This window comes from Schistocerca piceifrons, chromosome 2 (assembly GCF_021461385.2).
Source record: "Schistocerca piceifrons isolate TAMUIC-IGC-003096 chromosome 2, iqSchPice1.1, whole genome shotgun sequence".
Taxonomy (NCBI): domain Eukaryota; kingdom Metazoa; phylum Arthropoda; class Insecta; order Orthoptera; family Acrididae; genus Schistocerca; species Schistocerca piceifrons.
In genome coordinates, this window is record NC_060139.1 from 145,236,866 (window position 1) to 145,260,773 (window position 23,908).

Sequence of the window (23,908 nt, forward strand, 5' to 3'; positions counted from 1 at the left end):
CTTCATAACTGATTTATTTTAGGACATTTCGCGTTTGAACATTTCAAGTCGCACATAGACACCGCGTGGCGTGTTTCGTGCAAATTACGAGACATTATGGCGAGCATTCTACACAAGCAGACTACTGAACAACTGCCTGTGCTACCTTTGAAGCACTTGTGGGTCAGTGACTCTTTAGGATGTTTAAAATATCGGGCGGACTAAATATCTTATGTGTGCTTTTCGGTGTGAACTTGTTACAGAGATAGTGAATAACATGGCGTAATTGATTTCGGGATATTAAATACGGACTTGATGGCCATTTTCCTTGTTTTAAGGAAACAATAAACCGACTAAAAGGAAATTTATGACATTTTTTCAAACGACTCATGCAAGAATCCCGAATACTCGATAGTTTAACTTAAAAGTTTCAGCTACTGCCCATGGACTGGAGCAATGTGGCCTTTGTGTGGGAGGTATTTAGTATAATTTTTGTCAACGCTGCTTTTGTCGGTTATAACAATATCTGCCTTGGCAGAGTGAAGGGGCAGACGCCCTGAAGTTTATCCAGATAGGTGGACAGATTATTTAACAGATAGTGAGAGAGCAACCCGCCCCGCCGCAAAGTCTATATAAAGATGTTGTCTGCTACTTTGAAGCAACCATATGTACCCTCCGTTCGCAGTACAACTAACACTGAAGTGTCCAAACAAACAGCTTTGCCTCTACACGATATTTTCTGGTCAGAGAAGAGACAATGGTTGGGACTGGAACGCCCTATATTTTGTGTGGAGACCAAAAAGATGTAAACTTTTCTATAAAATTTTTAGTCAGTTCTCATCTCATTCCAGTAATATTAAGGCTAATTAGCTGACTGTATATTACACACAAAGCTTGCTATCACGCGCCTTAATGCGGACACGAGACTGAAAAGGTCACCGATTACCTATTAACGTGGTACTTGCTATATTTGTAAAACGTGCTACCGTTCACACATGGAAGCCCATCGTCTTATTTACGCATCACTCGCCTGAAACAGCGGCTTTAGCTCCTAGAGGAATGGCAAGCAAACGTGTAGAGAGGAAATCGGCGGAAAAACGTCACAAAGTTTACCCAAAAATGAAATAATAAACAAAAACGTTTGAGGTATGTTCAACCGTGATATTGTGTCCAGCAGTGTCTTCTGGTGCGAAAACATGTGTCACATTGTAACCTTGCGCCTCTCTAATCGGCTATATAAACTTTGCCGTAAACGCGTAGACGTAATTGTATCAGAATATCGTCAATCGTTTCCGAAGTAAATAACTGATAACTGCGGAATCGTATACACAAGTTAATTTCACAAATAACTTTCTCGACTCTAAAAAGTCATGAGACAAGTATTGTGTTGCAGACGTCAAGTTACTCGTGTACAGCGTAATTAAGGTCTTTAACGAAATTTGAATGTCAGAATACCTAGTAAACAGGGACAGCCATTTCAATTTAATTAACACTTGAGGATCTAGCAGACGATTTATTAGAAGCTCGCTGCCCGTCACATCCACCATAGCTGCAAAACGCTGTGATAATTTGCATTTCACAGATTATCAGTGCGAGCTCTCAAGGACATAAGAGCATCATACGGTGTAGTTGGTGTCGGGAATAGAACTCAATTGCAAATAGCGCCGAGAGACCAATAATATATCTGGTAGCGAGTACAGAGGACAGCAAAACTCACAGCACCTGGAGAAGACTGTTGGCTCAGCCATAGAAATAAAATGGAAACAGTATCTCGGCAGAACACACTGAAGAACATTATATGTGAATACTGTCTGCAAAAGGTGTTGCCAATAGAGTTAATAGTTCAAATGGTCCAAATGGCTCTGAGCACTATGAGACTTAACATCTGAGCTCATCATCCCCGAGAACTTAGAACTGCTTAAACCTAACTAACCTAAATACATCCCACACATCCATGGCCGAGGCAGGATTCGAACCTGCGACCATTGCAGTCGCGCGGTTTCGGACTGAAGCCCCTAGAACCGCTCGGCCACCGCGGCCGGCTGAGTTAGTAGTAAAGACGAATAAATTAGAACGTCATACCTTATGCTGAAGTTTTACTTCTTTACTTTGTGTGTGTGTGTGTGTGTGTGTGTAAGGGGGGGGGGGGGGGTGATCGAGAAAAAGTTACGAAAAGGGTCGAAATTAAGTGGTAAGTTTGTTGGAAGTGATGAAGTGCTCTCATTCTTAAACGCTTAGTGAATACAATCCGGGAAATTTTCGGGCCGTGAGTTACAATGCCTCAAAACACACACTAACTTTAATACTCGACGTATTGTGTTAAATGCTTAATGAAACACTTAATGAGCAGATTATGACCCGATTCAAAATTTTTGAAAATCAAGTTTGACGGTTTTAACCCATTTAGTAATATAGAGAGACAATAAGTACAGTCGAAAGCTGAAGGGACAACTGTGTTATCTGCACAAAGGAAAGTTATAAGACTTACTTCGTCAGCTTCTGAGGTTGTGGTCCAGTGTTTCCGCGAGAAGGTTGATGACGTCATCCAGTGGTTGCCACTCGGAGCGTGCGACTTGGCCAGCCAGCAGCGGAGCCGTAACGCGGGGAACGGCTGACGGCACCAGCGCGGGGGACGCGGCAGCCGTAGTTGAGATCGTTCGACACTAAGGGGCTCTCCTGCCCCTCGCGACGACTTCGCCGGAAATAATGAGGCGCAGATAACTGCAGCGACCCTGTTTCAGCGCTGGCAGGCGACGGCGGACGTCGCAGCCCGACGCTCACGACGCAACGCGTCGATGAGGTCTGGAGCCAAGCAGAAACCATTGCAATGACGTCCCCCTGCTTTATTATAAGACACTTATGTGCCTCAGTTGCGCATCAGTTCATGACGACGCATAAATTAATACAGTTTTTGAGAGTGGCAACGAAAGCCAGAAGTGTCCCTGGATAGAAAAAATTCAGCTTGAAGTCTCCTCCTCCCTCCTCTCTCTGTCCACCTCCTCGAGCCCGCTCTGTCTGTCCATCTCATCCCCCCCCCCCCCCTCTCCACCTCCTCCTCTCTCCTGTCTCTCCTTTTCCACCACACCTTCTCTCCCTATACATCTCTCTGTCCCTGTCCCTCACATCCACCACTCTCCCTCTCTGTCCACCACTCACTCTCTGCAACCCCCTCCCCCACTCTCTGTCCATCTGCTTCTCCGCTCTCTCCCTCTGCTCCTTTCCCTCCTGTTCATCTCCTTCTCCCATCTCTCTGCCCAACTCCTCCAACTCGCCCAGTTCATCTCTTCCCCTTTCGTTTCTGTGTCCATCTCCTCCTCTTCCCTCTGTCTATCCAGATCCTCTTCTTCCCCTCCCTGTCCATTTCCTCCAACCCCGCCCCTGTACCTACTCATCTCCTCCTCCCTTATTTCTCTTTCTCCACCTGAGTCCAACTTCTTCTTTTTTCTCTCACTGTCCATCCACACCTCTCCCCTCTCTCTGTCCATATCCACCCCCTCTACATCAGTCCATCTACCCGTCCCCCTATCCGTGCCTATTTTCTCCCCCCCCCCCTCGCTGTCAGTTCATCTCCTCGCCACCCCAATAGTGGCTGCTTGTTCTTACTCCTGCAGATTATAACTAATATGTGTACCAAATTTGATTCATATCATTCTGGGGGTTTAGGATGGGGTTTTCACTCTTGGCCTTACCCACATACGCACATGAAACATTTTTCTCACATATTTCACATTTATTTGCACACACATTTCACCTGTATGTCCAGCGAATTTCGCCCTGCACTATTATTTTAAGGCAGCTTGTTTTTATGATGTCGTAGCTCCTGAACTAAGTGCTGTACAACGATATAATTTTCCAGGTACATCCAGTGGTATATGTGCCTACTGTCTGCGAAAAGACGTCTTATCTCCCGAACTAAAGAGTCTTATAACGCTGTAATTTTTCTGGTACGTTCAGTGATATACTTAAACTTTGTGTGCAAAATGTGTCACAAAAACAATCAGTATTACAGAAACAATAAATTAAAACGTCATGCATCGTATGACAGTTTACTACATGAACAGCGAAAATATACACACATGAAAAAAGTTTTGCATCACCTCGGTTCCGAGAGTTCCGGAACCACACCAGAAAATTGGAATAGAGATCAACATAAACATCATTTCAGCCGTTTTTATTTGCTTATGTAAACGACACATTGCATGTTGTACCACCACACAGCGAGACCTTCAGCGGTGGTGGTTCCGATTGATGTACACACCGATACCTATAATACCGAGTAGCACACGTCCCCTTACATTGAGGCACGCCTGTATTCATAGTTGCATACTATCCACAAGTTCATCAAGGCACTGTTGGTCCAGATTGTACCACTCCTCAACGGCGACTCGGCGTAGATCCCTCAGAGTGGCTGGTGGGTCACGTCGTCCATAAGCAGCCCTATCAATCTACCCCAGGCATGTTCGATAGGGTTCATGTCCGGAGAACATGCTGGCCACTCTAGTCCAGCGATGTCGTTATCCTGAAGGAAATCATTCACAAGATGTGCACGATGGGGGCGCGAATTGTCATCCATGAAGACGAATGCCTCGCCTATATGCTGCCAATATGGTTGCACTATCGGTCGGAGGATCACATTCACGCATCGTACAGCCGTTACGGCGCCTTCCATGACCACCACCGGCCTACGTCGGCGCCACATAATGCCACGCGAAAACAGCAGGGAACCTCCACCTTGCTGCACTCGCTGGACAGTGTGTCTAAGGCGTTCAGCCTGACTGGGTTGGCTCCAAACACGTCTCTGACGATTGTCTGGTTGAAGACATATGCGACACTCATCGGTGAAGAGAACATGACGCCAATCTCGAGTGGTCCATTCGGGTTGTTGTTGGACCCATCTGTACCGCGCTGCATGGTGTCGTGGTTGCAAAAATGGACCTCGCCGTGGACGTCGGGAGTGAAGTTGCGCATCATGCAGCCTATAGCACACAGTTTGAGTCGTAACACGACGTCCTGAGGCTGCACGAAAAGCATTACTCAACATGGTGACGTTAATGTCAGGGTTCCTCCGAGCCATAATCCGTAGGTAGCGATCATCCAATGCAGTAGTAGCCCTTGGGCATCCTGAGCGAGGCATGTCATCGACAGTTCCTGTCTCTCTGTATCTCCTCCATGTCCAAACAACATCGCTTTGGTTCACTCCGAGACGCCTGGACTGTTCTCTTGTACAGATATTCCTGCGTCGTGGTCTACACTGCTTTTTCACCGTCTGACCTACTCCTTTGACAGGTGGGTACTTCTTACCGCCACAGTGATCGTTTCCAGGCAGTTTGGTTGAAATCTGTGCATTGGTTTAGAAGGAGGCGTGGAACATACAAACATATGTACATCCATTTTTATAATTTGTGTGGGTTCTGTGCAGTAACTGACGTAATAGTGGCACGATTAAACTCTGGCTCATCGGTTGGCAAGACTGTTGTTTTTATCTGAATGAAGTCCTGCCAGGAGTCGTCAGCTTTAAAGTCGTGTCTACGAGCTAAAGTGGCTAAAACGGATCATCCAGCTGCAGATGTAGGTTTCCTGTCTAATAGCTTCCCAGGCAACAAAAATTTAACTTCAGTGTTTCATATGTTTACTAACAGAATTTAAAAATTTTGAATGATGTTATCATCTACTTCATAGGAGATCCAATTTTACTTTAAGGTTTTAGTATAATACCCCTCCCGCCGGATGTTCGAGTCCTCCCTTGGGTACGGGTGTGTGTGTTGTTCTTAGCATCAGTTAGTTTACATAGTGTGTAAGTCTAGGGACTGATGAACTAAGCAGTTTGCTCCCTTAGGAATTCACATACATTTGAACGTTTTAATATAAAAAATAAATGCTAGAAACTGTGTAGGTATGTGTCTTGTGACATAGTAACTTGCGGTGCGCTAATTACCCAGACTATATTCATCCAGTATTTAAAAATCAGAGAACTTAGGGACTTACAGCAAACTTTACATATAACTTCAGCCCTTTTAAAAACTCTTTCTTGCAGACACCCTTCCCAAAATAGCACCTTTCACCAAATAACGAAAGAAAAATATTTATCTCTTACTACTTTAGTTGCTGTTCATTCAGTAAAACTTCTCCATCAGGTACGAGTTTTTAATTTGTTACTTCTTTAGTATTTACTCTATTCGCAGCAGATTTTTGAGAAAGTATTCACACATAACTCTCGATATACTTGAAAAATCCCATCATTGTACGGCACTTAGGACAGGGAATATGCCGTCATAACCATCGAGATGTGTAAAAAACTAGCTTTCTTTTAAAACGGAGCGATAATTACCTACACTATACTAATCCAGTGTTTGATAATGAGAGCGTCTTCCACCAAACCCCAAATATAATCCAACCTTTTCTAACGTTTACACATGGTAATTAGAATCAGCAGAATCAGCCTGAGGGAAATTAGAGATGTTTTAGTAGCTATTGTATTAATTCTGGAATGCGTTGCCAACTTGGAACACGTCTGTTGCCAACTGTACTATTTTGATGGTTGATTTGGGCTTGTGGCAAGCAGAGTGGGAGTTGAATAATGTAATTATTTTAAAAATACGTGCTTTTTAAAAAAATATACGCACCTTGGATTATGATAATGAAATACCTACTGCGTTATCTAGAAGCTCAAAATCTTTGAAGCACTGATGTATAATTTGCCACTACAATAGTTATCAAGTGAAATCTGTTACTGACCCAAACGCAATGGTTTCTATTGCACCAGGTTACAACTCAATGATCACTCCTTAATAAAGCTGTAAATTACAAAAACAAAAAAATAGTTCGCTACTGCTGTAGGACCTTCTGGCAGAGAGCGGACTACTGAATCAATTTGGATAATCAGGGCTTACTGCGGTCTCTGGCAGTGGCGAGGGAGGATATGTTACTACATTCTCGGGAAAATCTTTCTTGAGACCCAAATTAATTTGCACAGAACTCTTTATTTAAACAAGATGTTACACATGCTGGCACTAGTGTGTTTTTGCTGATCAGAAATAGAGTTAATGTGTTACAAATGAGTAGCTGGGCAAAATGCAATGAAGGACGTAAAAATTCAGTATCCAGCAGAAAAATGATAAGAACAAACATTGAAAAAATTACATCAGCAATTTGGTTCTACTAGGACTTCCAGGCTAATACGTGAGGTGCTGTAGAAAGGAACACAACCTTGCATTCTGTGTGTTGACCGACCACACCAACCAAAAGAACGTTAGAGAGCATCCTGGTGTAACAGCTACATTCTGCCCTCACAAAATATAATCTGCGAATAAGAGTTTATTCTCATTGTCATTTGGAAGAGGCTTGTTAGTCCTGATAGACGTGTGGATGGATACTTATCGAATAGATACAGTCGCCCATGTGGTCACGCCGTGCAAAACCATTCCATATTCTGTATGAAATTTCAATCGTTACTAAATAGCATGTAAACAGAACTGATACAAAGCCAAGTGTATAAAGTAGCCACTCACGAAAGTAAAAATTAATTTTAGCAAGAATGTCACACACAAAGCGTTGCTAGATTTCACCATAGAGAAAACCTCTTATGATGTAGTCACCGACACAGAACTCTCTATTACGTGTCTGTTCCCTTCCCGCTACCAGCGCCTTCACTGTAGTCGCGCAGACAACTCCGGTGGTTGTACTTTCGCTCCTCAAGGTGTCTGCTCAAAGAGCACTGTTCACTGCGGAGTAGACAACGACTATTGTAAACATTTTCTTTTCTTTAGTCTTATTGGCTTCCATGGCGTGCCCATAAAGCCACTCAACAGTGCAATGTCAATTATGACGACATGAACGTAAGGACAACACAACACCCAGTCCCCGAGCGGAAGATAACTCCGACCCGGCCGGGAACTGAACAGGGGCCCTTTCCGTTAGCAATCCACGACACGCTGATGGCGATCTCATCTTTCAGCAGTGTAACTGTCCGTATCTCGGAGCCAGAACCGTGCTATAGTGGTTTGAGGAGTGTTATATTGAACTCACGTTGATGTCTCGGCGACAAAATTCGACGACCCAGCTGGGTCGCTTTTGGGCGCCACCACAGCGTACGCAAATCAGCTGCCCGTTATTTACGCAAATTACATGACATGTGCGTAGACACGTAATGCCACAAACCTCCACAAGCCTACCAACTAACTGTAGGATCACTGATACGCATAATCAGTGATGTATTTCGTTCCACAGACGGTCAAATAAACTATTAAGCAGGTGGTCATAATGTTTTGGCTCGTCAGTGTATACAGTTCTTCTTTAGTTTTCTTGTGTTTTCGGCCCACATTGGTTCAGGGTCGGCATGGCTATTAGCGGATTGGCATGGTTAACGTAAGAGTTGGCTGGAAGCCCTTCCTGTCCTGTTATCTCCCGGGACGGAATACGTCCATCCCAACGATATGTGTGTAGTGTCATTTATGGGAAAGTGAGCCATATGTTTGCGAATCGTGTAACTGAGGTGTGAGCTAGGTACCCGTCCAGTATTCACTTTGTGACTTACGGAAAACCGCCTAAAAACCACATCCGGGCTGAACGACACACCGACTTCGTTGTTAATCCGACGGGCGAATTCGATGCAGGACCAGCGCTCTTCGACGTACCAGAAGCGGCGCTTTAACACTCACGGATAGCCGAGCAGGTAAGATGGTAGGAGATATGAAGTAAGTACTTTAAGTTTGGGAACCAATAGTCATAACTGAATGCTTTCCACGGCGCAAGCTCCTAAAGCTCCTGAATGATCAATGAACGTGAATCTTGTTTTTGTAAATGTTTATGCTTCGTAACGGTTCATCGACGTTCGTGACCCAACTTTGAAAAACACTACTCAACTGTGGAGTTTACCTTTTCTTTAGATTTTATGACTGGTTGTTGACGATGGGGCATTACACATTAAGGTAAACTATAATTGACGCATGGTGCTATAGCACATGCAGTACCCGGAAAGGTGAAAGAATGCAGAGGGCAAAGTTTCGCCGCAACCATCACTATCACAGCAAGAAAAAAAAAAAAGGTCTGTGTATAGAAACGTGCGAGGAACTGGCTACAGGGAGCTGCTCATGGTTCTTCCTCACTTAAGACACCAGTCAACTTGCCACTGAAATGCACATTGAGAGTACTGTTGAAGCAGCAGTTACGTCCGGGTCGCAAACAATGTCAGTAAAAAACTGAATATTAATTTCCGACCATGAGATCCCTATTTCTAAGTACGCAGTTGAGCATCATCTGCTATCTGTATAGCTGTAACCACAAAGCGTTTGTGACGCTCTATATGACCGTTACCGCTGGCTTGATACCGCCATTGGTGGATACTACATTGATACCACTTCTACAACCTGTTAGTGGTAAACAAATTCGCCTCAGTTGTAAAATGCTTTTATTGGTCGAAGTCTTACACTGCAAAAGTCGCTATATACTACCATGGTTTCGAGTTCTTAGACCAGTCACCAGATGTATCTGGAATCAAAAGTAAAACAATATTTGTAATCTAACCCTTTAAACAATTAAAAAAATTTAAAATTTAAAATTTAGAAACTAGAACATCAGATGAAATGATGCAGGGAACCTAGACAATATAGTAGAAACAGGAATTTTTTATGTTAAGTGCAGCAATGTAATTTTCGCTACGTTGTACAAACTGACAGATGTTTTCAGTCAGGGTTTAAAGGGCATTGTAACGTTGGCAGTGTAAAATCACCAAGAAGGATCTTTCTATACTTCACGTCTATCCCAAAGGCTTGACTTTATACATGTTGGAAGAAATCGGGATTTTCAAACGTAGATTGGATGTAACTTACCGTCGTCTCGTCTCCAGTTTCTTAACGCTGCCACGGCACCTTAATCTGAGTCCCGTATCCTTTTTCACTGAAACAACATGAAATGGACATTTATTGAAAAAAATTTTAATTCTTTAAATCTACAATCTTTTTAAAACTGTTTGATTTTTTAAGTACGAGTATCTTTTAAATATTATACCTCCTAATTTCACGCCGGCCGGTGTGGCCGTGCGGATCTAAGCGCTTCAGTTTGGAACCGCGTGACCGCTACGGTCGCAGGTTCGAATCCTGCCTCGGGCATAGATGTGTGTGATGTCCTTATGTTAGTTAGGTTTAAGTAGTTCTAAGTTCTAGGGGACTGATGACCTTAGATGTAAAGTCCCATAGTGCTCAGAGCCATATCAACCTAATTTCACGGATTCACAATCTGCCATTTGTTATGTGTGGGAGTTGGTGCTATTACGTGCAGATTTTGGTATTTTTTATGCACTTTTACTCTGGCTTATGCTGTTATTTATGCGTTGGATGTCTCGTGTCTGTAGCTTTGATGCACTTCTTCTGTTATTAGCTTGTTAAGGTTAACGTCGCTCTTACTGGAAGCCATTATTTTCGGTTATTAATTATATGCCTTCTGTATTCTTTTTTCGGAATTCGTACATACTTGTATATCAGTTCCGCTCCATGCCGTGTTCTGCGCCCCCTTCACGGTTTTTAATACGAATACAATCCTCGACGTTACTATTCAGTCCTCTTGCAGTAGCCATAGGGATCACACGGGCCCATTGTATGGGGGATCGGTAAGTGATGGCCTCAAATGTTCTAGCCGGTTTCTTGTGTTCACCGCATCAGGTTTATAGGTGATTTGCTTTTTGCAGAACATGGGCATTATTTAATTTAACTTTGGACTAGCGTCCTACGGTGACTTTATTTTTGTAGACTGCATGCATTCCAGCTGGCAATTTTGGGACAAGAGGCATTTTCCCAGGTCACGATTGAAAGTTAGGGTTGTTTGCGGCCGCAAGTTGGGATGCTATTATGACAGTCCACCTACGCTAGATATTTGTCTAGTAGTTATCTGGGCACAGACATGACGTCCCACTATCGCTAGGTAAGCTAATTTTTGATCATTAAATTTGATTTTTTAGATTATAAATTTTAATTCTTTAATTTCTAAAATTTTTAACGGAGTGGGTTACAACTATCATTTTACCTTAAATTTCAGATACACCTGACGATGGGACTAAGACCTCGAAACCGCGGTTCGGTATAGTGATTTCAGTCGTGTAAGACATCGGTCAATAAAAGCGTTTTACGATTTTGGCGGATTTGTTTACCACAGAAGTGTTGCAGAACAGTTGTTGATACACCACAAATAAAAACTTACACTTCTACAACTACTGCTACTACTATCTTTTCCCATTACGCAAGGACGAACGCTACCGCTGCTAATATCGTTGCCATGCTTACTGCCGCCGCTGCTACAACCGTGACAAATGCCCTACGTTTCCATGATTTCATTAATTATGGCCGCTGGTACATTTGAGAGCAAATAATCTAATTCTGGGAAGCGAACAGCGTCTAACTCAGCAATGAGCCGCCCTTGCTAGAATTACACGACGTATTTCTCCGCAGATTTACTGGAAAGCGGATCAGTTCCCTGCACTACTACACTTATGAAATCAGTCTAAATAAGGCTCCCCAGCCTCTCTTTGGCTCACGAGGCGGAGTTAAAACTACTCCAGATAATTGAAACCCCTCTAGCTGTAGAACTACACACAGGATTATTCAGTGTTTCAAGCACTGTACTGGAATATGTACACCGCTAACAGGTCTTTCACCGCCTCCAACTGGTTGCTAAAAACTTCCACCGATAGAGTTCTAAATCCATAAGGCAGACAGTATCCACAGACATACAGACTCAAATTTCCGTGCTAACAAATGGAATTCATTTACTTACCAGGTAGTATTGACGGAAGATACTGAAATATTTCGAAGCAGATGAGCTCGTTTTTCATTATAGCGAAACAGTGAAGATAGTGTCACGGATATCACAAGCGAATTCGGGTAGCATTCATTAAAACAAAGGCGTTTCTCGTTGCTGCGAGATCTCACAAAACTTCAGTCAAAAACTTTCTCCTACATAGCAAGAAACGACCTTCATAACATAAGAGGAATCAGAGCTCGCACGGAAAGATTTAGGTGTTTATTCCTCCACTTGCTATTTGCTATTCCAACTTGAAACGGTCGAGAAATAGTCTGAAAGTGGTTCTGTAATCTCTCTCCCAAATACTAACTGCAGATGAGTCATGTAGCTGTAGATGTAAAATTAAACTTTTCAAAATCCACTTTGCTCATTGGACAGTGCCTCCAGCTAGTCAATTATTCCACTCTCTAAGATACATCTTCTTTCAAGTACATGCTCGCGTATAAAAGGACAACATCCGCCTAGAAAACTGAGAAAGGACAAAGCATTTGACTCCAGCGCACGAGGAAGCATTTCACAGTCTTTCACTGTCTCCATATTTGATGTCACCATTTCAAAAGTACCTTTGCGGAGGCACACTAGCTCCCGATTTCGGTCAAACTCTTTAAAATACCAACAACGCCCCACATGTCCCACAACTTGCCACCTCAGCCATAAGGCCTGAAAACTCACTCCTCGATTTCCGCACCTCCAAACCACGAAAATTATTTAAATTCTAAGCCGTTCCTACACTCAGATTCAGTACCCGTTTGCAAGACATTTCATTGGCTACCTCCTGCTCACACTAATCACGTCACTACAGAAAGCCATTTGTAGTATGTTACAGATATAGCTCTGTCAAACCAAATTTCGCAACGCAGACTGATACCGCAGACATTAACGAGGGCTCTCTGCATTCCGCAACGACATATGGGAGGCGCTCCTGAACACCACGCCTCCCATTTCAGCATAGCAGCGCCCTCACACTGAGGTCAATTTGCTGTCGAACTGGTAAGAGCTCTGTCCCAGTTTGTGACCTCATCAGAAGAACATCATGAGGACCAAGATATTTCATTGGCCAAAGATTCTGATGAAATTTTCTTTCGTAAACGGAACAATTTGTTACTCTGTACACCAAGTGCTGCTTGTTAGTCAGTAACAGTTGTAAGTTATCATCAATCCTGTGGCAAAGATCTGGGTCAAAGTTGAGTAAATCTTTTATAGTAAAGTGAACTAACATTTCAAGTGTTCTAGATCAGTGTGCTACCTCAGCAAGCAATCAAACAATCCATTGTTGTGGGCGGAGGGTTATAGTTTCGTTTGGTCACAGTGTCTCTTCGTGCCCAGGCTTTTCGAAAGTTAATTTTCATCAGGTGGTAGGAAAAAACATCTGCCATCCTGGGAAAAAGTCGCTTGCCTTTGTGCCGTCCACATAGGCTTCCGACACATCCAGTTTATGATGATTAGGGCAAGATCAGCCCATTATCTCTGGGATGGACGAAACGTCCCACCCCCCCACCCCCCCCCCCCCCCCCGACCCCCTGTCGATACCAGACGCCAGCTTCAGCATGTGCAGTAGGCACAAGAATGTATTCGCATATGTGGTCACGAAAAGGTAAACAGATGAACCAACTGCTTAATATGTTCGGCCACGTCATAAACGCAAAACAGGAGCGATTCTATGTGGCATGGTAGTTCCTATTAATTACAGGCTGGTGGTTAGCTGGTGGCGCTTTATAGCAAACCATTTGTGTTTTATCGGATTCAGATCAGAACAATTTGATGGCAAGACAACGCCTTGGAGTTTATCATTGCACTGTGCAAACCACTGTAGCATTGTAGCCTTGGGAGATGAGAGGCATATTGCTAGAAAATGCTGTCGCATTCGGGGAAGACAGTCTGACATTAAGAACGGTGCGTCCTTTGTGCAAAGTATTCAAAAGCAGAGCGTCTGGTTGAGCGACATGTGGCTGGCAAGTTGCAGCTTAGTGGTCGGAGCAGGTATATAACAGAACGCTGGTCAGTGTGACCCACGTTGTTACAGTCAGGGGTGAAGAGCTGAACGGTAGTGGGGAGTCCCTGCAGGCTGCACCTGCCTCTTGTCTTGGAAAATTCTGAAGTGAATTGAAGAGAACTACGCGATCCTTCAAATAAAAAAAACAAATTAAACACAGACCGATTATTTACTGTTTTAAACAATAACAAAGTATTGGTGTCAATGTTCTACGTAAAACAGAGTTAACTGCTGACGAAAACTAACAAAATAGGCAAGTGGAGAGATGGCTACTATATGCTGACTGTACATTAAGTCATTAATCCGATAAAACCCAAGGATTAATTTCGTAACTCCAGTGGTCGATTGAATACCACATTAAACGATACTAAGGCATGAATCGTATTTATCGGAACTGCGGCATCGTTACGCTTCCTATCTAAACATTATCCCCCATCTAGTGAACCGTACTGCTTATACTCTCACCAGTCTGCAGTGGCGTAGAGGTCGTAGAGGAGAAACAGGGTCTCTTCTCATCAGGACTCGGACACCTTCAAGAGCCACAATGTCTCGAACCAGCGTTTGGTTTCCATCCACAATCAAACCAAGAACGTCCCTTTTTCTTCCGCCAGCTTCCATCTCGACAATTTACGCCGATCTGGCTGCAAACGACAATCGAAGAAAGTTACTGTTTTCCGCCACTAGCACATCGATGCCACGTTTTACGAATTCCCACCCTTGAATGTCGTCAATCATGGGTAAATCAGAGCACATATTCCTCATTAGTTTGTCCCAGAAATTCCCGTCTGACGTCAGCCGGCGATTTTCCAATTTCGCTAGGGCCCTGTTCTCACTGTGATTTACCCCATCATTCCAAGACTTGTACATTCCCACCATAAATTGTGGTGGCCCAGCAAGCACTTGAAACTGATGCCCTCGGCCATCTCAAAAGGTGAGTCGTGCTGCAGTCCTCCAACGCCGACTTCGTGAGAAGGACCGGTAGGTTCCGTGACCTTCGATCGGTGGTCACGTAACACGCGCAAACCAGCACAAAGCTCTGAGTGCCCATAGCACTACTGCCACATTCAGAGCAGTGTGCCGGCTGTGCTTTTCTCATGTAGTCGCATACTGGAACTATTATTCACTTTACCAGCGACCATATAATTGGCAGGACACAAGCCAGACGGATTGTATCTGCCAATACACTGTTTGTAAGATGGTCATTCATGTAGCATCGTGCTGTAGGACTATGATGAACGAAGGTGTCATTTTGAATAGGCATTTTTAATCTTGTAGAAGTAATGTTTAATAAAACTAATAAATTTCCTATGTAGAAATTCAACTTATGTAACATCAGAATGTACGAGGTTGAGTCAAATGAAAACCTTAAATATTTTATTAAGTATTATTTATTGTGCAGAAGTAGTACAAAGCTGTATCACTTTTCAACACAATCTCCCCCACGCTCAATGCAAGTCCTCCATCGCTTACAAAGTGCATAAATTCCTTTAGAAAAAAATTCTTTTGGTAGTCCACGCAACCACTCATGCACCACATGGTGTACCTCTTCAACAGAACGGAACTTCTTTCCTCCCATTGCGTCTTTGAGTGGTCCAAACATATGGAAATCACTTGGGGAAAGGACTGGTGAGTATGGTGGATGACGAAGACACTCAAAATGCAGGTCTGTGATTGTTGCAACTGTTCTACAGGCTGTGTGGAGCTTTGCATTGTCATGTTGCAAAAGGACACCTGCAGACAGCAATCCACGTCGCTTTGGTTTGATTGCAGGCCGCAGATGATATTTTAGGAGATCTGTGTATGATGCACTGGTGACAGTGGTCCCTCTAGGCATCTAATGCTCCAAAATGAAGCCTTTTTCGTCCCAAAAGAGAGGCAGCATAACCTTCCCTGCTGATGGTTCTGTTCGAAACTTCTTTGGTTTTGGTGATGAGGAATGGCGCCATTCCTTGCTCGCTCTCTTCGTTTCCGGTTGGTGGAAGTGAACCCAGGTTTCGTTCCCAGTAACGATTCTTGCTGGGAAGCCATCACGTTCTCGATCAAAGAGCCGAAGAAGTTCTTCACAAGCATCAACACGTCGTTCTCTCATTTCAGGAGTCAGTTGCCGTGGCACCCATCTTGCAGACACTTTGTGAAACTGGAGCACATCATGCACAATGTGGTGTGCTGACCCATGACTAATCTGTAAACATGCAGCAATGTCATTCAGTGTCACTCGGCGGTTTTCCTTCACTATGGCTTCAACTGCTGCAATGTTCTGTGGAGTCACAACTCGTTGTGCCTGACTTGGACTAGGAGCATCTTCCGCTGAAGTCACACCATTTGCGAACTTCCTACTCCATTCGTAGACTTGCTGCTGTGACAAACATGCATCACCGTACTGAACCTCCATTCGTCGATGAATTTCAATAGGTTTCACACCTTCAGTACACAAAACCCGAATAACAGAGCACTGTTCTTCCCTGGTGCAAGTCGCAAGTGGGGTGGCCATCTTTATACTGATACTGCGACGGTATGTGTGCATCTGCACTATGCTGCCACCTACATGCCATTCTGCACGCTGTTTGTAGCACGCTTACCAACTTACAGGATAACGGCGCGAAATTTCGATTTGTTATTAGATATTTAAGGTTTTCATTTGACTCACCCTCGCAGATTTGCCACGGCGTGACTGGTACTACGCATCTCAGCCGCGCTGCGGCCGCCGGACGAACATAGGTACAAGCCAAGCGTGTTGTTCAACAGAGGGCGGCACACTTCAGACATGCGAGCATCACGTGGAGGTACGCAAACTGCACTGCTTCCTGCTGCAGAGGACACAAGTACAGCCAATCAGAAATGTAGTGACTATTTAGGCCCTCGCCATAGCTCTTAGCTGCATCCACCTCCTTTCCCAACTGAACTTCCAACACCTACCCCTCCCAGATGTTGAGCTTCACCCTGACATCTACCCCTTCTACCAACCCTAACCCCACCTTCCCACCCTTCCCCTCAGGGCTCCCTCTCCCCTCCCCTTCGCCAGAGCGGTTTTCTTCCCTCCTACAACCCCTTCCCTTTCCAGTGTCCCCCTTCTTTGTCTCTGCACTCCCTTCTGCCTTGTCTTTCCTCTTCATCTCTCACCCCACCCATTTCCTACCTCTTGCTGCGCCCCCTTGCCCCCCTGTTTCCTCTTCCTCCAACCCCCAGCCCCCCCCCCCCCCACTGCATCTTCCTCCCCTCTTTTTTACTCCTCTCAGGCCTCCCATCCCTCGGTAGGTCGCTAGCAGCAGTTTTTATTCTTCATGTGTACTCCATCATTTACAATGGTTTTTGATTTTTTAAGTGTCTCTCACTCTGTGTGTTTCTGTGCTGTGGCTGACTTTTAACTTGTGTTCGACTCTAGTGTATTTTAAGTGCCCACAAATAGCCAGCTGTATTCTTTTAACTTTATGTCGACTTTTTTAGCTGTCCCCCAGTGAATGTCCCCATGTTAGTGTATGTTTTAAGTTCCACTATCTCCATTTCCTATGTTTTATATCCCCCTTTTTTGACCTTTTATGCATGAGTTCCCCTTTTTATATTTTTTGTAAAGCCAAAGAACAGTGGAATGTGCCACTGCCAGCTCTCCCCTGCCCATATGGGGCAGGGGCATGAAATTACAAGAAAGGAAAAAAAAACTCTTAGCTGCAGTCATGTCACAGCCTACAACCATGGACTCATCACCATCATCACGCTGTAACATCATAGCTTTGACCTGTAGCTCGGCAGATGGGATTTCACTTACATGCATTGGTTGATTCCCAGGATATTGGTATATTTGGTTACAGTGGCGATTTCTGTCAAGACTTTGTCTAACTTGGCATGTGGTTGCATCTTGGGCATTTTCTGGTTGTTTACCAAATCGGACATCAACTTTTCACTGCTGACTATCTTCCTTCTATAACTGTTTCATTCCACCTAGTTTGTTTGGGGAAGGGGTAGGGGGATAATGGGAGCGGAAAAGCAGAGGAGGTGGATGCATTAGTGGTCTAGAAAGCAATATAGTACTGGAGTGGGAGCATGGAAGACGACAGGTAGGTGGAGAACAGGGATTAGCAAAGACCAAGGCCATGGGGGTTATGGGAACATACGATATAGTGCAGGGAGATTTTCCAGCTGTGCCGTTCAGAAAAGCTAATGTTGGTAGGAAGGATACAGATGGTGCAAGCAGCAAAGCACACACTGAAGTGAAGCACATTGAGTTGGCCAGCATGTTCAGCAGCTGTGTGGACCAGCTGTCTCTTGGCCACTGTTTGTCAGTTGCCAGATAGGTTGTTAGTCGTCATGCACATGTAGGAAACAGTACAGTGGATGTAGCTTAGTTTGTAGATCACACGTCTCGTTTCACAGGTAACGCAGCCTTTTCATTGTGCCTGTCTGAGTCTCAGTGTCTCCTCTATATGGCGAGAAGCAGTCTATTTCTTTCGTAATGTTGTTGTTATTCCATTACTGAGATTTCATTATTTAAAATATATGGAACTTTAAAAATTGTGGTGGTAAAGTTGAGGTTTCTACCTTGTGTTAGGCAGTGGGCAAGTAATAAAATTTTAAAATAAGTTTTCACAACAAAGGCCGGCGTCTTTTGTCTTCATTGCTTGCCTGTATGCGCTGTAACTATTTATTTTCACCTCATAATACATATATATTTTTGACATGGTGTTTGTATTTTTTGAAATAGCTCTTTGACTAGCTGAATGATATGAAAATGGGTCCTGTTCCGAAACTAGTCTTCAAGTAAATGAAAAAAACGAAATTTGCAACATTGGCAAGTTTTTCATTGCACAAAAAATTTTCGTTTCAGGGCGACGTTACAGCCTATATGTAATGTAGGGCGATGCCAACGGGGTATAAAAGCACCGTGATGCATTAAAGACACATAATATGTATCCACAGGACAAGCGACCTGTAACTGGACAACGTGTCTCCATTGGCAAAAGATACCGGACTAGTCCCTCATTCGGATCTCTAGGGCGAGACTACCAAGGCGGAGCCGACCGAGAGAAAAAAATTGAATAACCAACGGAAGAAGTATAATGTACTACGAGACGGTGTGGAATGTAAGAAGTCTGAAAATGGTAGTGAAGCTACAAACTCTGAAAAGGGAAATGCTAATGCTCAATCTACACATAATGGGGGGTCAGTGAAGTGAAATGAAAAGAAGACAAGGATTTCTGGTCAGATTATAGGGTAATATCAACATCAGCAGAATATGGTATAACGGGAGTAAGATCCGTTATGTATATGAATGTAGGACAGATACTGAGTTACTGTGAACAGTTCAGTGATAGGACTGCTCTCATCAGGATCGGCAGCAAACCCGCACTGACGTCGCAAGCCCAAAGAGATGGATAAAGTAAACGCTCATATTTGGTAAGTTTTAGGATTGGTACGCAGGGCACATGGGCTGTTGGAGTGAAATGCTGACCCCATTTGAGGATACAAAAATTTATTGTCACCGCATTAATTAAAACAGAGCACTGGTAACAACTCAATGATTAATTAGCATTTGCAAATTGCGGTGATCTACACCGATTATTCAATTGTATAAAAGCAATGAGAATAATTAAAAAAAATGTAAAAGAAAAACAGCTTTCAAATGGCTCTGAGCACTATGGGACTTAACATCTATGGTCATCAGTCCCCTAGATCTTAGAACTACTCAAACTTAACTAACCTAAGGACAGCGCACAACACCCAGTCATCACGAGGCAGAGAAAATCCCTGACCCCGCCGGGAATCGAACCCGGGAACCCGGGCGTGGGAAAAAACAGCTTTATGTCCCCAACTTTCTGTTAGTAAAAAATTACTTTACACAAATATAACTTTAACGTAATTGCAGATGTGAGGTCAATAGTTATGAAATTAAGTAAATTATCAGGCCTTATGAATATGAAAAATAACCATTTTTAAAAGCTATTAGGTTTCAAAAATACTCAAATGGGAATATGTCAAATACATGAATGAAATTCGGTAATATGATGTTATGATAGGCTGAGAGATCTACAACGCAACCAAAACATTTTCGACGTTTGTCGTTGACATCGGCCGCGCATCTGAATTACTTGCTCGAGAGCTCAAATAACAGTAACAGGCAGGAGGGCCTACGCACACCAATAACGGCTTCTAGAACACACAAACCCAGTATCAATGCACAGTTTGTGGGGCGGCGGTTAAAAGTTTGTATGAAGTAAACTAAAATCTGATTGCTGGATATATGCTTGCGTGTTGTATTTCAGTTTCTAGCTTTTAGAATGTTGTTAATGCTGTCTTTTGCCGTTCTCAACACTGGCTCTCTATTTACTTCGTGGCCCCCAGAAAGTGATTTAATAAAACTTGGAGCCAGTAAATAGATATCCTAGTGCCCACTTTACCTGAGAATGTTATTATAGCTGCAGCTTATAGCTCTGAGGAATTAGGAGATTGTCCGGGATTTCTAATCAAAAACGGTTTTCCAAAATAGTTGAGTATATTCTGAAATTCACTGATAAAAACCACAAGTATCCCTACAACCTAACTAACAGAGCAGTTCAGAGTCTAATGCGCTGATGCAACTATAAATGTCCGAATTAAATGTTAAAAAGAATGCTCGCCATAATTTGATGAAAATATTTCATCAAACGCCACGCTAAATTTTTGGTAGAATGTCTGTCCCGCGACGGCACGTGAAAAATACGACAATACGCAAACTGAAGCTAGTTAATGAAAATCATTCCAGAATTAACACTTCACATAAAATGTCTTCATGGTTCCGCGTATCTCTAGTAACTTAATACGGCACCCGAGGCTGTTTGTAGCAGATACACTGATGCGACGCGACTACCGACACAGATGGCGTGTCATTCAGCGTCTTGAGAGAACTGGGGCCTTGCTTCCTCGCGTGGCGTCCTTATATATAAAGCCGCGGTGCGGACGGCGAAGGGAACGCCTGATCTTTCCGGCTCTCTCGACTAGCCGCTGGGCTAGTAACGCACCACTTCAAGTTACATAATAATTTATAGCTTCTTTGGCTGATGGCCGGAGAAGCTCTTAATTTAAACGTGCATTCAGCACGCAGGTAAGTATTGATAATAAAATTTTGACGTGGCTAAGTTAAATACTTTGAGCGAGAGAATTAATTAAATTACACTGCACGCAGCAGATGAGCTCTGAACTGTCCCTTTTGAGATCCGCTATCGCTATAATTTTATAGGTATTAAAAAGAAACTTTACACATTTTCATAATCATAGCGGACCTCCAACCTATTTAAATCTAAACATCCTAGCCTTATTTAAAGTCTTAATTTGTGAAATCCAAAGTACTGTTTTTATTAAATCATTATGAAAGATGAATCTAAATATAAATTTTGAAGTCTCTAGCTCTGTTCTGTTGCGCCAATGATTTTTCCAGAAAAACGTCCAAATCTCGGAAATGGCTGAAGTTATCGAACTGATATTTAACACACATTAATTTAGTATTATTTCTGACATACTAGAAAAGTTTTAGTTCATTCGCTTGATTTTTAAGGTATTGCGCAACATTTATGACGTCAGAGCTAGTTACAGCAGACTGGCTGACACACAATGGAAACTGATGTGAATTTACTACAGCGTGAGTAGGCTGCTTCCCTACATCACCCTCTACTTAAATTTTTTTGTTTATGAATGTTAATGAATGAAAAAAAAATTTAATTACAAAAGGGAAGCAAGAGTACAGTTTAACTCCCTATGAAAAATCAAAATTGAAATAATAAACCTGTAGAAACATTAAAGAAAACTGATTACCTACATTAATTATTTAAATTGTAGGCATATTCACTGCCTTTTAACCAATGTCATTACTCAAATTTTTAAGCAAAGTCAATGAATTATTTTGGCATACATATTGCCTTAGACAAACAAACACATACAAATTGAAAAATTATGAAAATCTTAGATCCATTAAATACATGAAATACATTTTTCCATACACAAATTCAAAGAAAATAACATGATACATAAACAGATGATCATCTCTTAGCAGTCTTTTCTAAACCTGAAAGAAAAGTTCACAAATAATTTTTACACATGTGGTTGTAGCCGCTTTGGCTGGCGTCCTACACTTCCATTCACAGGGGTAGAGAAGGGGAAGTTGCTATGGTGTGCGTCCTTCACGTTCTCTCTAAATTACATGGGGGAAAGGGGAGGGGTCACTGTGAGTTGTGTCCAAGTCACTCCACGCTTTCACGCAGCTACCAGGCTGCCATTATCTGGTTTGTCCTGTAGAACAAACAAAAAGAGTGCCTCAGACTCTGTCCACTTATTATCTAAGGGTGGGTCACAAAGAAATGGGGATATATACATTTTCTCTTTCAATATGTTACTGGAACAAAGTTAACAGAACTTTTTCAGTATTACTCTCGCGGTTACTTAACTGTCATAAAATCGTTAAACAAATGGCTCAAAACGCCTTTAGTCATATACTAGAGAAAATTTATGCTCCTAAGGCATACAATCATAAATCATATTTAATCTGAATTTATTATTTCTGGGCCGGAACACTGAACCAATGCTCGGTACATTCCTGACAAATCTGTATTTTACTCACTTAGCTGACTCATCCTCGATTACCTTATTCTTAGAGATAGTATGAGTATATTTGATTAGTAGTTTTCTCAGCTTCTTTGTACATATGAGTAACTTTTGGTAATAGCACAGTTGTGAGTGTTCAAAACACACTACGTTTAGTTAACTACTAAAGCCACTTATTGGTCCTCTACTGTTGTCAGTTCCACATCTGCAATTACGTACTTACTTACTTTGAAGTGTATTTATGCTGAGCTAAAATAATGTTTCGCGTCTGTCATTATGTACTTACTTACTTTGCTAGTGTATGAACTTAAGTAATACTCACTCCATTTAAATTTAAAGCATAGGAAACCACATTTATTTCATATTCATAGTGTATTGCAGCTGATTAGTTTGCTCACGTGGCAATCCATTTCCACTCGATCGGACGCTGAAACCTCAGGTAGTCTCTCTCAGACCTACCATTAAAGTGCATCAAGTAATTATGGACGAGCGTAATGCTAAATTCCTTAAACCTATAGGACACCATGAGCTGCTCTGTCTCATCTAACATAAGGGTACCTATGGTCGCATTCACGCCTCCAACTCATAACCTCAATACGTGTAGGTGTATCCTGTCACACACTACACTAAAATAATGGCCAACTCCAACCGTATAAATACTTCAGGGACGTGTCCTTCACGTCTCAACCACAAACACTGCTCAATTCTATTACACTGCTTTTCCTTGCTACATCAGGTGAGTTTAATCTTACAACTTATCTGCAAATTTTTCCTAACACTAAGCAATCTCTTTCTTACTATTTATTAGTTAGCTCTAATGCATACACTAGGTTTCACTACCACTTCAGATCCTGCTTGTACATGAATTCATATATCCTTTTAAATTACTGTTGGTGGACCATTTCCAATAAAACAACACTTTGTACTCATTATATTACCAGGGTACTATACATACTTGTTACTCAAATACATTTTATATCTTAATTACGTCATACTTCTCTATTGTTTGTCACTATTAGGTTTGTCACATTAGGTATTTTTCTTCACTAATCGGTAGATAGAATGGTTACATAACTCATGGCTTGATAGCCATGACAGAAAATTTTCATGTCTGGAAAGAAGAGGTCGAAATTTTTTTTTTTTTTGTGGATAGGAAAGAGGAAGAGTGAGTGAGACCTGAAATGGGAAAGAAGATCTCACACAGCTGGGACTGCACAGCTGCCACACTGTGTAGAGGTTAAAGAACAACCTCCTCCCTACAGCATTCATTAGCTTAATGCTGTATTGATAATTATACTGGAAAATTTAGTATTTGGAAAGAAAATGTCGAAATTTTTGAGGATAGGAAAGATGAAGAATGAGTGAGACCTGAAAGGGAAAGAAGATCTCACACAGCTGGGACTGCACAGCTGCCACACTGTGTAGAGGTTACAGAACAACCTCCTCCCTACAGCATTCATTAGCTTAATGCTGGCTTGAGAGTGATAACGGAAAATTTTAGTATTTGGAAAGAAATGGTCGAAATTTTTGAGGATAGAAAAGATGAAGAGTGAGTGAGACCTGAAAGGGAAAGAAGATCTC